We start from the raw sequence: 14,034 nt of genomic DNA on the forward strand, positions 1-14,034 counted from the left end.
GTCTCTTGGCAGCTACCATCTAAACTATATCATCTTCATCATCAGAAACAATAATGTCTTCCTTTTTATGATTTGTACAATTACCAGTTTGACAACTTCCGCATGCAGCATGAAAACGTTTCTCCTCTTTTTACTACATATTTTTGTCACATTCTAATTTCATCACAGTCCAAAAGCATTTTGTGTCTATCATCTTTTCTTTCTAAACTTACACTTTTTAATGTTTCAATTCCACGTTTGACAATTACAATTTTTTTGTTATCACATTCTAAATGTTTTTCACAAATAAAACAAGAATTATTATTATTTGTTTCACTGTTCGCACTCATTGTAAATATTTACACAATTATTTTATAACAAACACATCACTTTTAATGATAATAAGTTATAAATTCAAAAACTTTGACAGCCGAAAACGATAACAAAACATTGCAGCGTGAACATTGCTCCAATTTTTTAGGTTATGTTCGTCTACTGTGTTTAGGAAGCGCGCCGTTTTCTCTTTTAAGCAACTTTTTCACCTGTGTTTACGTGCCCCATATATTTTTACCTTTGAAATAGGCGTGTTGTATATATATGTAATATGTTACTCAAGCGTTTTTTAATATGTTCCCACATTTTCATTTAAAAAATGGCTTTCAGAAAAGAATGGCATCGATTTTATTAAAACATGACATTTTTTTGTAGTTGTTTATAATGAGTGAGCCTTATTTAAAAAGTATTCTATGCATAAGAAAAATAGATACCGCTTTCGAAAGACTACATTTTCAAGTACCTACAAGCATATTTTTAAAGTTTTTTATGAATTTTCAACAAAGATATTATTGATTGAAATCTTGAAAATTGACTTATAATAAAAATCAAAAAAATATCCATTTTTTATCGCCATACAAATGTTTATCCTTTAAAGTAACGTTGTGAAATTTTAAATCTAAATGTTAATTAGCCATCTTAAAACGTAAATCTAAAAGGAATTTTAATTTAAATGATTATGTAAATTTTTGTGACAAATAATATGTGTTGCTCTCAAAATTTGTATTAGTATATTTTAAAACATATTTTTCTAAATTAAATAATTTGTAATTCACAATGAAAATATATTCATGTTAAAATTGATATTTTTCTAAAGGTATTGTGTTTTTTTCGTACATTTTAATGTTTGATAAATGCCCCAAATTATCGATTTAAAAATTAGTTAATTTTAAAATGTGACATGTTTGTTGCGCGCGCAATTCAAATAAGCGCCCCTGTTAAGTACTTTAAAAAGGTCTAGAGGTTAGAAACGAATCAAGGTGCTAACAAAGTACATATTTAGTCAAAATGTTAGGATAAAAGTACCTTGATGATTTTTAAATAAAATTTTTTGTTATTATTGTCTTATTTTCCGAAATACAGCACTTTTAATGAAAAACCAACCCTTATTTCCCTATTTTTGTAAAATGGAGGGGATGTAGAATTGTAAACTTTTTTTTTATAAAATAATAGAGAACTTCAACTACCTGTTCCCAAATTTTCATCCTTCCTTTATTTTTTTTTGAGGTCAGATTGTTCTTTGATCGGGCTACAATGCTTTAAAATGAAATAACTCCAAAATACTTATCAAAAACTGATAGACTAATGTTTGAACTTGAATTTAGGTAATTTGTATTTTCAAAAATGATATTTTTCTCATTTTCGAGCGTTGAAAATCGTCATCTTTCGATCTTATTTCAGTTTTAAATTATTAACTCGAAAACGATCAACTTAAGAGAAAAATTACAAAGTACGACGTTTTTTGGTTTAGAATGATCCAAAAAATCTAAAATAATATCTGCCTGTGCCGAAATGTTTTTTAGTTTATAGAAAAAGTAATTTTTTAATAATTAAATAACTATTATTAATAGTCAGAAGAAAATTCGATCGGACACCTCTTGCTTTTTTGCTTTTTATAATTGTTAACATACTAAATAACATATCCAATAATTTTTATCTATTAAACAGATCGGTGCAGTTCGACCCTAAACGCATATCGTATTTTACTCTACTGAGAGGCATGCTTCAGGCAGGATATTTGAATCTGCGTTAAAGGTTCAATTTTGTTGCTGCTCGGTCTAGTCACCTTTACGAAACCTTATGGTAGACATAGAACCGATGAGAAGCTGACAGAGGCATGCCGCATGCCTCTCCTGTTCCTAACCATTATTTGAGAAAGTGAAAATGAGATGCATTTACTCGCACGTGGACAAGAGAGATCAGGGCTGTGCCTATTTTTATTTTTTATCATAAAAATAAAGTTATTTAACAAATTTCAAAAAGTTAAATTGTATTTAATAAATTGATGATGGGATAAAGAAATAACGTAAATAGTGGATTGATATACTGGTGAGGCACTGCCTCACCTGTCTCATAGGACCAGCCGACACTGCTGTCGGTTATACTCACGTGAAGTTTACATGCTAACCACCAAGATATAATTTTACAAAAATATGTGGGTCAAAGCGCTATATACGTGGTCCGTTAAGGAAACATCGGTTAAAGATGCCAATTAAAACATGGATGTTAGAAATATTTTACCATTATGCCCTAGGTAACATCTGAGCTGTAGTGTGACTTGATTACATGGTGGAAGTCAGGTGGCAAGTGAAAGTGACAATGAGTTGGATGTAGACCTCCGAACGTTGACAGGATAGAAATTACAGTTCCACAGGGAGTTGAAAAATTAGCCTGTCATATTTAAAGACTAAGGTGTACAGATTGTTAAAATTAGAAATGATGTAACAACACATTCCATTGTGAGAAATATCATTTAAAATACGGTAAACTAGATTTTGTAGTTAGGGATTATGTTTACGTATACTGTCAGTGGAGTTAGGCAAACCACATTACACAGATGTATTGACAGCTGTTGGAATTTGTATAAGTTTAAAAAAGGAACTCACAATGGGGGTGACTGAGGTGTAGATTTGTATTAAATAATCTAGGAGTATGTATCGTTAAGAAAGTACAAGCTCAAACTTAGGCGACCAATTCTTAAAGACCATGCAGGCTGCCCGGATCCCTAAGGGTCCAAAAACCAAAACCGTCGTAAGATGATGATAGTAGGGGCTGGGGGGTATGGAGTCTCTGTGAGGGAATTAATGAGAGAAGAACATGAACGGGACCCAGAAAGAAAATTCGACTTTTGATTTGGTTATTGCTATAGATGAGTGTTATATGTTGGTAGTGACAGAATGAGAAGGTAGTTTGAGGATAGTCATATGTTGAAATAAGATGGTATGTTGTATGTAGATGAGAATTTATTTAATGAGGATGTCTGTGGATGATGTTATCAGTAATTTATATATATATATATATATATATATATATATATATATATATATATATATATATATATATATATACATATATATATATATATATATATATATATATATATATATATATATATATATATATATATATATATATATATGTTATGGATAGATGAAAGTGATTAGATGGCTGAATATGAAAAAAGGGAATATTGTGGCTTGTACCAGATGAATTATAGTGTGAATGTGAACGAAGCAGTATAAGGAACATGAATTGTAAATGTGTTAAGAAAAAAGTTGTCGATGGAGTGGTTGGAAGTCCCGATTGAACGAAACATGTCGGTTGACACAATTCGGACTTTTTTGTTTTTCTTTGATTATTTCTAGGTCCTCGTACAGGTCTAATTTTAGGAAGTCTTTCTGTGGGATGTTATGAAGTAGAGAGACATCATCTGGGATATTCAAAGAATGATTTTTATGTTTTAGATGTTGAGAGAAGGTAGAGGTGGTCTCTCTTTTGGTGTGTTCAAGAGAGCGAGAAGCAAGTGATCTACAAGTTCTTCCTATGTAAGTAGCATCACAGTCAGAACATTGTAGTCTATAGACACCACTACGATTCATGTAATGGATGTTATCTTTGGAATTGGATAGAGATTGTCCTAAATTGTTGGATACTTTAAAAGAAATTTGGATGTTGTCTACTGATCTTTGGATAATATTCGAAGTATCCCCAGATAGCCTATCTTGGTGAAAGGGTATAGAAGCATAAGTAGGTTTGGTTGTCGAATCCCTAGGAAACGCAGCATGTCGTAAGACTTTAAGCTGTCTTTTATGGATGAGCTTGTCTATGATGTGTGAATCGTAACCGTTATTAAAAGCTATTTGACGGAGTATGTTTAATTCTTTATTGTAATTGGTTTGTGATAAGGGGATGGTTTCAAGGCGGTGTATGTAACTGTGAAAGGCGGCAAGTTTATGTGACATTGGGTGGTTAGAGGATAATGGTATGACATGGTCAGTTTGTGTCGGTTTCTTAAAGATACTAAAATCGAAGTGGTCATTTAATCTGGTAATAGTGAGGTCAAGAAAATTAATAGATTGGGATGACTCTAATTCCATGGTGAATTTAATATTGGGATGGATTTGGTTAATTTTAGAAAGTAATAAATCAGCTGTATTTGAATTACCTGAGATGATCAATAAACAATCATCGTTATGTCGATGATTGATTATTAATCATCTCAGGTAACTCAAATACAGATGATTGTATTCCATTGTGAGTTCCTTTTTTAAACTGATACAAATTCCAACAGCTGTCAATACATCTGCGTAATGTGGTTTGCCTAACTCCACTGACAGTATACGTAAACATAATCTCTAACTACAAAATCTAGTTTACCGAATTTTACATGATAATTCTCACAATGGTGTGTGTTGTTACATAATTTCTAATTTTAACAATCTGTACACCTTAGTCTTTAAATATGACAGGTTAATTTTTCAACTTCCTGTGGAACTGTCATTTCTGTCCTGTCAACGTTCGGAGGTCTACATCCAACTCATTGTCACTTTCACTTGCTACCTGACTTCCACCATGTAATCAAGTCACACTACAGCTCAGATGTTACCTAGGGCATACTGGTAAAATATTTCTAACATCCATGTTTTAATTGGCATCTTTAACCGATGTTTCCTTAACGGACCACGTATATAGGGCTTTGACCCACATATTTTTGTAAAATTATATCTTGGTGGTTAGCATGTAAACTTCACGTGAGTATAATCGACAGCTTTTTAACCCTAGTCAAAATTTCAATCTTTGCATTATTTTATCAGGTTATATTCATTTTAGGTAAGCACTGATGATGACTGGTAAACTAGTCGAAAACTAGTTCTGACTGTGATGTAGCCCTTTTTAGGGATTTTAAATATACCTTTTATAAAGGATTTACTGTTTTTTGTATTACATGGTATACAGCCAACTACAGGAAAACTTTTTCCTTGTGGAATAATGAATGACTTTAATGTCGATTGGCGATAAAATATACAGTTTTTATTTGTAGTTATTTTTAACTGTTTCGCATTATTAGAAATATTTAGATTATTGGTTACATTTATCTGTCCTTAATATGCTCATTATTTCCTTTGAGTGTTATTAAAAAATGATTTTTTACCAAATGCAGGATATGAAAAGTTTATCCTTGTCACTTTCCTTCCTGCAAAAGTATGTCAGGTACTGTTCTTTCTAAAAACAAGATTAATAGATATAAACGACGAGCGATGTAGGGACAATAAATTCTCCCAAAACAAAATATTATAATTTAACGGGCGTTCTTCTATTTGACTATAAGAGCAATAAATCTGAGGAGCCAATATCCAATATCTTAATGGAGTCGGACAAAAAGTTGACGTTTTTGTACTCCTTTTCTCGAAATAAATTGTCTGACGTCTGAAAAAGTGGGACATTATTATAAACGGTTGCACAATGCATGAATATTTGATGACATGCTTACTGCTGATGCTTCCCGCTGTTATTGATAGACTTCCTAGTTTATTTAAACGTGAACTCTTGTTTTTCGGGAGAACATTATCCAAGAATATCATTTAGATGTGATCGATTTTTACAAATATATTTTATAAAATAGCCAAATATAGAGCAAAGAAAGCAATCAATTTTAACCAGATTAGATGAATGTGATACTAAAATAATAAAATATTGGAAACACCATGATAGTGTAAGTGCAGATAATATTTTGAACGGTAAATGTTGTTTTTGAAAATGCAAAATTGTGCTATACCTGTATTGTAGTCTCTCGGATTTACTCAAAAAACTGTGGTAATCTTGATTGCATTGCATTGATAATTTTGTATATGAAATTTGCTTATGAGATATTTGTTTATTAAACACCTAATCTGTGTTTCTGCCACTGAAATATGATCATAATTGACCAATTATCAAATTTCTTTGACTTTAAATTACTAAAAAGGACTTATCCTATTACGAAATCCCTAGCAATATGCACTGATTCTCTTTCTTCAATTCAGTCCATTACCAATATATACTCATTAAATCCGATAATCCAAAAATTCAACATATCTGTCACCAACACCACAGCAGAGGAACATCAATAACCATTCTTTGAACCCCCTCACATGTGGGGATCAGTGGAAATGAATCTGCAGATATCGCAGCAAGAAAAGCATGTTGTTCTGACTTACTCCTAGAACAAATTCAACTTCATTAAGATCTAGCACCAAATATAAAACAAAACACTACTAAAACTTGGCAAACTCATTGGAATGGTCAAAACACAAAACTGCATATAATCCAAGCCACTGTCCACTCGTTTAATATACCTACAATGACCATGAGGGACAAACTCATCATTCGAAGATTCCGAATAGGACACACCCGCCTCACTCACTCACGGATACCTGATGACTTCCGAAAATCCACCTCCTTGTGAACATTGTGACCCTCACCGGCTTACAGTGGAACACGTACTCGTTGAGTGTAGTTATTACAGTTCGTATAGACTGGCGCATAACATAAACGGTAACCTCAAGCAGATACTTAGTTCGCCAAATGTGTCATCATCATTCTCTTTGCCTTATCCATATGCGGGGTTGGCTTTCCTAATCGCATTTCTCCACACGATTCTATCTTGGGTCATATCAATGTTAATCCCCTTTACCAACATGTGCTGCCTTATCGTCTCCCCCCAGGTCTTCTTTGGTCTTCCTCTCCTACTCCTTCCAGGAATCTGCACTTCAGCTATTCTTCATATTGGGTGATTAACATCTCGACGTTGAACATGACCAAACCATCTTAACCTATGCTCGCTCATTTTGGCATCAATTGGTGCCACACCTAGACTTCCCCTAATATACTTATTTCTAATTTTATCCTTCTTTATCACTCCACTCATCCATCTAAGCATTCTCATTTCCGCGACATGCATTCGTTTTTCCTCTTTTTTTCACTGCTTAACATTCAGTTCCGTATATCATAGCCGGTCTTATGGCTGTTTTATAGAATTTTCCCTTCAGCTTCATTGGAATTTTTCTGTCACACACCACTCGCTTCTTTCCACTTCATTCATCCAGCCCTAATTCTACTGCATGTATCTCCATCTATTTCTCCATTACTCTGTAATACCGATCCTAGGTACTTAAAACTATTGCTTTTTACAATCATTTCACCATCCAAAGATACCATTTTATTTGTAGTATCTCCATCTTTAAATGAACATTCCAAATACTCTGTTTTTGTCCTACTAAGTTTTAAACCTTTTTCCTTCAGAACTTGTCTCCACTGTTCCGTTTTTGTTCTAAGTCTGTTTCAATATTTCCTATTAACACTACATCATCAGCATACACTAGGCACCATGGAATGCTACCCTGTAGTTTCGCTGTTATCTGGTCCAAAACTAATGAGAATAAATAAGGACTAAACACCGAGCCTTGGTGCAATCCTACTTTCACCTGAAATTTATCAGTCTGTCCCACAACTGTCCTAACACTAGTCGTTACTCCCTCATACATATCTCTCACAATCTTTACATATTCGCCAGGGACTCCTTTCTTATTGAGTGCCCACTACAGAATCTCTCGAGGAACTCTATCATATGCTTTCTCAAGATCAATGAATACCATATGAGCGTTGGTCTCTTTATTCCTGTATTTTTCCATCAGTTGCCTTACAATGAAAATTGCATCTGTTGTTGATCTGCCCTGCATAAAGTCAAATTGATTATCGGATATTTCGGTTTCTTCACGTATCCGTCTATCAATTACTCTCTCCCATATTTTCATGGTGTGGCTAAGTACGAGTTTTATAGCCATTTAGTTTGTACATTGTTGTATGTCTCCCTTGTTTTTGTAGACAGGTACTAATATACTGCTTCTCCATTCGTCTGGCATTTGTCCCACTTCCAAAATTCTAATAAATATACCTGTTAGCCAACTTATTCCTGTCTCTCCCAATGCGCTCCATACTTCCCCAGGAATGTTATTTTAAGTCCCCAGGACTGCTGTAGAATAAAATACTGCTCCAAATAAAATAAACTTATGAACGCATGTATGATATTAAAAAAATGGTGAAGGTTCTTACAAAATCCTTTACTTACAAACTGAATTACAAGAAAACGTGTATTGGTAACTAAAAAATAGAAAGCACTTGCAAGTAGAACAACTGGATGAACTTGCTGCCATACTAACAGCGAAAGAATACTGGATGGACTGAAGATGGACAAGAAACTTTACGTCAACGTAGCTCAAAGGCTAAACCATACTAAAACTGTAGCAGTTGTGAGCAGGTACAATTACACACTACTTGAAGGTACACATATAGTGTTCTAGGAATTTTTATAAAACAAGTTTTACAACAAAATATATTTTTCGGCGCGGTATGGCATACCGCTTGTCGGTGGTTAAGGGTTAAATTCGTTTTTTTATAATTCAGCTTCTAATCTCATTGGAGTAAACATTTTCTTTTTCTCTTTAATATTGGTGTACTTTCTTAAGAAACTTGCTAAATATTCTGTGTTTACATTTTTATCTTGTTCTTCTGTTTTTCATTGTAAAAACACCACAAAATATTACAGAAATACATTATTTAGTCATTGATTTTCCATCATAATTTTCGACAATTTCCAATAATTAAATCGTTATTCGCTGTATTTTCGTTATTAATTAGTTAATAATTATATTTGATTACCTAAAATTAATTAATTATAATAATGCAAAGATTTTAATTATTAAATATTATATACACTAAGCAGCAGAATTAACGCACCACCTTAAAAATGGGACATTTTTAATGTCTCGAATTTCCTAAACCTCTTGTCCGATTAGAGTGATTTTTTTAATATGTTATAACTCTATTCTTTAACAATATCCCTATATAATAATATTGCTGCTTGACAGGTAAATTGTTATTGTATACCGGGTGTACCAATCAGACTGTGTTTTTTTCTAAAAGTTCGGAACACCCTGTGGAATATTCTAGCATTTATAAAATGTTAAAATTAAAACTTAATTGTAACCTTAGGCCTTCTTAATATTTTGTTTTTCGATTTATTCACTGATGTGGTATAATAAAAGAGATATGTCCTTTTATATTACAAATGAGGTGTGCTATTTAGTCTTGAACAATATCATTCCAAATCTCGAGAGCCACTGTTTCTACCTCTTGTAAGGTTCTAGGAGGTGGAAAACCCTGCCGTAGTCTTCTGCCAATTATGTCCCACAAACGTTCGATTGGGTTAAGATCTGGACTATGCGGTGGCCAATTCAAAGTCCGAATATTTACCTGTTGTAAATTTTCGGTTACAGTTCGTGCAAACTGAGGTCTTGCAGTATCGCACATTAGCAAAAAATTGTTACAATATAAGGAGCCGATAGCATGGTGGCTTCACCAGTTCTTCGCTATATAAGGTCACTGCTTGAACACACTCATAGCTGGTCAAATTCCTTTTAGCGCGTTCCATTTTCACCAAACAACAAAAAAAATTACGGGCTTAAATAATAAATCTACTAATTTTTACAACAAACCAGACACTTTTTGACTGTTAACAGTTTGACATTTATCAAATTGATAATTTATCATTATCATAGCTTACTTTAGGCTTGTTTGTTAAACTAAGCAGAAAATAAGGATTTATTGACGAAAAACACGGCTAGTTGTGAAAGTACTTAACTTTTTTATTTACCAATACATATAAGCGAATTAATCAAAAAACAAAATGTTAAGAAGACCTAAGGCTACAATTAAGGTTTAATTTCAATATTTTATAAATGCTAGAATATTCCACAGGGTGTTTCGAACTTTTAGAAGCACAGTATGATTGGTACACCCGGTATACAATGACAACTTACATGTGTAGCAACAATATTATTACAGCCATATTGTGAAAGAATAAGGCTATAACATATTAAAAATCGCTTAAATCGAACAACAGGTTTAGGAAATACGAGACATCTAAATGTCCTATTTTTACGGTGGTGCGTTAATTTTGCTGCTTTGTGTATATTTGTTTGCGTTGTGCTTTGTCGATATATTTCTCAAATAATTCTCAAACATTTTGTAATTTTTGATCGGTGTTAAATGAAGAAAAAATCAGATCGGTAGTCCTTCACGAGCGCACCCACTTATCATTAGCCACTGGATATTTTATTACATTATTCGCATGGAAGGGCCAAATGATTCATTAATTGCTCACGGGTTGTCTCGTCACGCTTGAGTGAAACCCACACTTGAGGCCCAAGGCGGAAAAGATACAGATTTAGACGCCTACAGACCGTTGAATGTTCCTTGTTTGCAGCTACAGTTGCACTTATTTGAAATACGTCTCTGACAGACACTGCCTTTCTATCGACAGATCTCTTTATTTATATAATAACAGATTGGTAGACGACGCACTAACTGGCATTAAACAAACAGAAGCGGAAATTTTAATAGCTCAGAGGGTTTGTTTTAATGGGCTTTGTTGATTTCAGTAAACGGTATCTTCTCCTCCTGTGACTCATTATCAGATATTTTAATATTACACTATTTATAAAGATAGTAAAGTAAGATCCTAGAAAATACGTATCATACAATGTAATAGTAGATATATTATTGAACGAGCATGTAATGATGGCTATTACTCACGATGATGAAGTTTCATCGGAGTGAGTAGTAGCCATTACATGCAAGTATAATACTATACTTTTTCTATAACCTTTTTTTATTTTACTTAGTAAAAGAATATAATTAGTATCAGCTACATACTCAAGATTAAAATTATATTTCACAAAAATAAATTTTGTTTACCAATAGTACACGGCTGAATAATTGTATGCTTACTATTAGCAAATGCTGTCTTAATTATGTATTGTAAAAAACACAACAACATTACGACACTCTCCTACGGCTCGTGTCGCAAGCTTCATCATCGTGAGTAATAGCCATCATTACATGCTCGTTGAATAATATAAGTACCTACTATTATTTCGGTAATAATTTAATTCAGCTTCCCCTTCCTCGTGTTTCTACTAGACAATTTTTTCTTTCATTGCTGCTGTTAATACTGACGTGGATGTTTCAGGACTTAGACTCTGACAAACAGCATGTCATACCGTTGCCTATTCTCCTTTGTTTTCAATATGAATTTGTCTTATAGACGGTTGTCGGTGTACGGTTAAGCGCTGGTTTCCTCGAAAGCTACACCGGCAAACTGCGACCGTAGCACTATTAGCACCGTAGCATCGTAGCATGAATTACGTCAGATTACGGTGAAAAATTCAAGGTTCTTCACTTCGGCAATGGAATGTGCAAACTCAGCAAGCGGTGGCTTCCAACGCATCCTTGAAAACCACCGCTATTATTTTGCATGGTACAGTTCTTTATGACGTCATTCATCGCAGTGTTACGGTCTCAGTTTGTCGGCACCGCTTTCGAGGAAACCAGCGCTTTAGAGGTTGTCTTTTTAGATTTGCATATAGCCAAAAAACAACAAATATATAGACTTAAAGTACCTACTTTATTGCTATGTATAAACATTTTCAATTCCTTTGCAACACGAAAATGCAGCAGCTGCATAATACTCTGGTTAAATCGGAGAGTGCAGGAACAGTGTATACCGGTTTCGGAGGTTTTTTCTTCCTCATCAGTAGTCCCAGAAGAGGATATGGAAAGTTCGAGAATAGAAAGTGCTGCTCGGATGTACCACGCAATAAAAAGTATGTTTTTGCCAAAAAAAAGAAGAATATCAAAAATCCAAAGTGACCACATACAAAACGGTGTTTGTGTCGATTTTAACTTTTGGTAGTGAAACTTGAACGTTTACTGATAAATTAAAATCGAAAATACAGAGCATAGAAATTAAGTGTCTTAGAAGAATAATAAGTATAACCAGGTTAGACAGGATTAGAAATGCGGCAGTTAGAGAACATCTCAAGGTCCAACCAATTATTAAGAAAATTGAAGAAGCCCAACTGAGATGGTATGGACACATGGTTAGAATAGTGAATCAAGAAAGACCAGTTAAAAAAGTGTGGGAAGCCAGAAGACAGAATAAGAGACCAAGGGGCAGGCCAATGAAGATATGGGATGATGTAACCTCAATCCTAGAGACAAGAGGAATCAGCAAAGAACTAACTAAAGACATTACACCCGACACCTTAGGGTAAATGGGCTTAGGATTAAATATATAAAAATTCTATATATTTTTTAATAAATCCACTTCCACTCCACTTTCTTCATATATAGTCAGCCTCTACTCGTTTCAGTTTCATTTATTTGCTATCACTTGTTATGTCTCCTCTAATTTCCATTTCCATAGATTGTATTTGTGTTTGGTTTACTGTTAGTCCGTATCTTTTTGCTTCTTCTTCAAATTTCTAGAAAACTTTTCCCAGAAGTTTTCTCGTTCTCGTTCTTATCACAACATTATTCGCGTTTGCTATGTTATTGAAAATAGTCTTGTTTATGCTCATATTTCCTCTTCTTACGATCTCTTCTAATACTAGGTTGAATAAATTCGTTGATAGCTGATCCCGTTGTTTTAAACCTCTATTCAATGTGCACTGTCTTGAAAAGATTTCTTTCATTGTTACTCTATTTCTCGTGTTCCTAAGCGGGGAATAGCTATTTGTATAACAAGGGAGGAAAGTGCTACTTTTCCTCCCGAGAATGAAGTTTACTGCACGACGCGTAGCGGAGGGCAGTAGTCATTCAAGGGAGGAAAATGCACTTTACTCCCCTGTTATACATATGGTTCTTCCACTTTCCTCAAATAACAAGTCATTTTTCATTTTTACTTTATTTATTTAACTAACCAACAAAATTTATTAGAACTAAAACTAACAAGTAGGTACAATATAACTATCAACTGTCAAATATAAGTCAAATTATTAATGTAAACATTGTTAAATCAAAATAACAATTTACTGTTATTTACCATTCCGCAAAATACAGGGTGTTTTATAAATAAACGTTAAAATGTATAGATACTTACGTAATAGAAAATAGATATTGTACAGGGCGTCAATAAGTTATACTTCATGAATGAAATACCATGACGTCACTTTTACTTTTCCTCCCTAGGGAGGAAAAGTACAACTTTCCTCCCTACAATCAGGTCCGGAAAATTATACTTTCGGTAGACGTAGGTGGAAAAGTATTGTTATATTAAACCTGCCTTGATCTTTTTTATATTGTTATATTGTTTAAAGTGCAAAATTCTAGTAATCTCTTTCGATTGTTATTTATAGTCATTTCTCTAAATGGTCCTATATGTCCAGTGTAGATTGCGTATTTTATTCTGTCCCTACTGTTGAAGTTTCCTCAAATTTCTCCTATGGCGACTTCTGTTGCAAACTTCAACTCTCCCCAAAATTGATATTTGCTTTATGCTTTATCATCTTCGTTTGGTCTACATACTACTATAATAGTTTTATTACTGCTACACTCGTCATCATTTATTTCTATTAGTAATATTCTCTCTGACCATGCTTTCCATATATGGTGGCTCCTTTCTTCTGAGCCACCCTGGATACTTAGGGGTGGTTACCCCGACTATGAGGGTTGATGTAGTAAATATCGTTCGTTGTTAATACATTTATTTACACGTTAAATATATCACAGAAAGTAACTGGTGGTATAGTATTTACCTGAAATCGATGTTACCCCCTGGAATCTCAACTGCTAATTGATTTATCTGTTCTCGTAAAAATATAAAAAAAGTCGATTATTGTTTAT

The sequence above is a fragment of the Diabrotica virgifera genome, chromosome 10 (genome assembly GCF_917563875.1).
Source record: "Diabrotica virgifera virgifera chromosome 10, PGI_DIABVI_V3a".
In the NCBI taxonomy this organism is placed as follows: Eukaryota; Metazoa; Arthropoda; class Insecta; order Coleoptera; family Chrysomelidae; genus Diabrotica; species Diabrotica virgifera.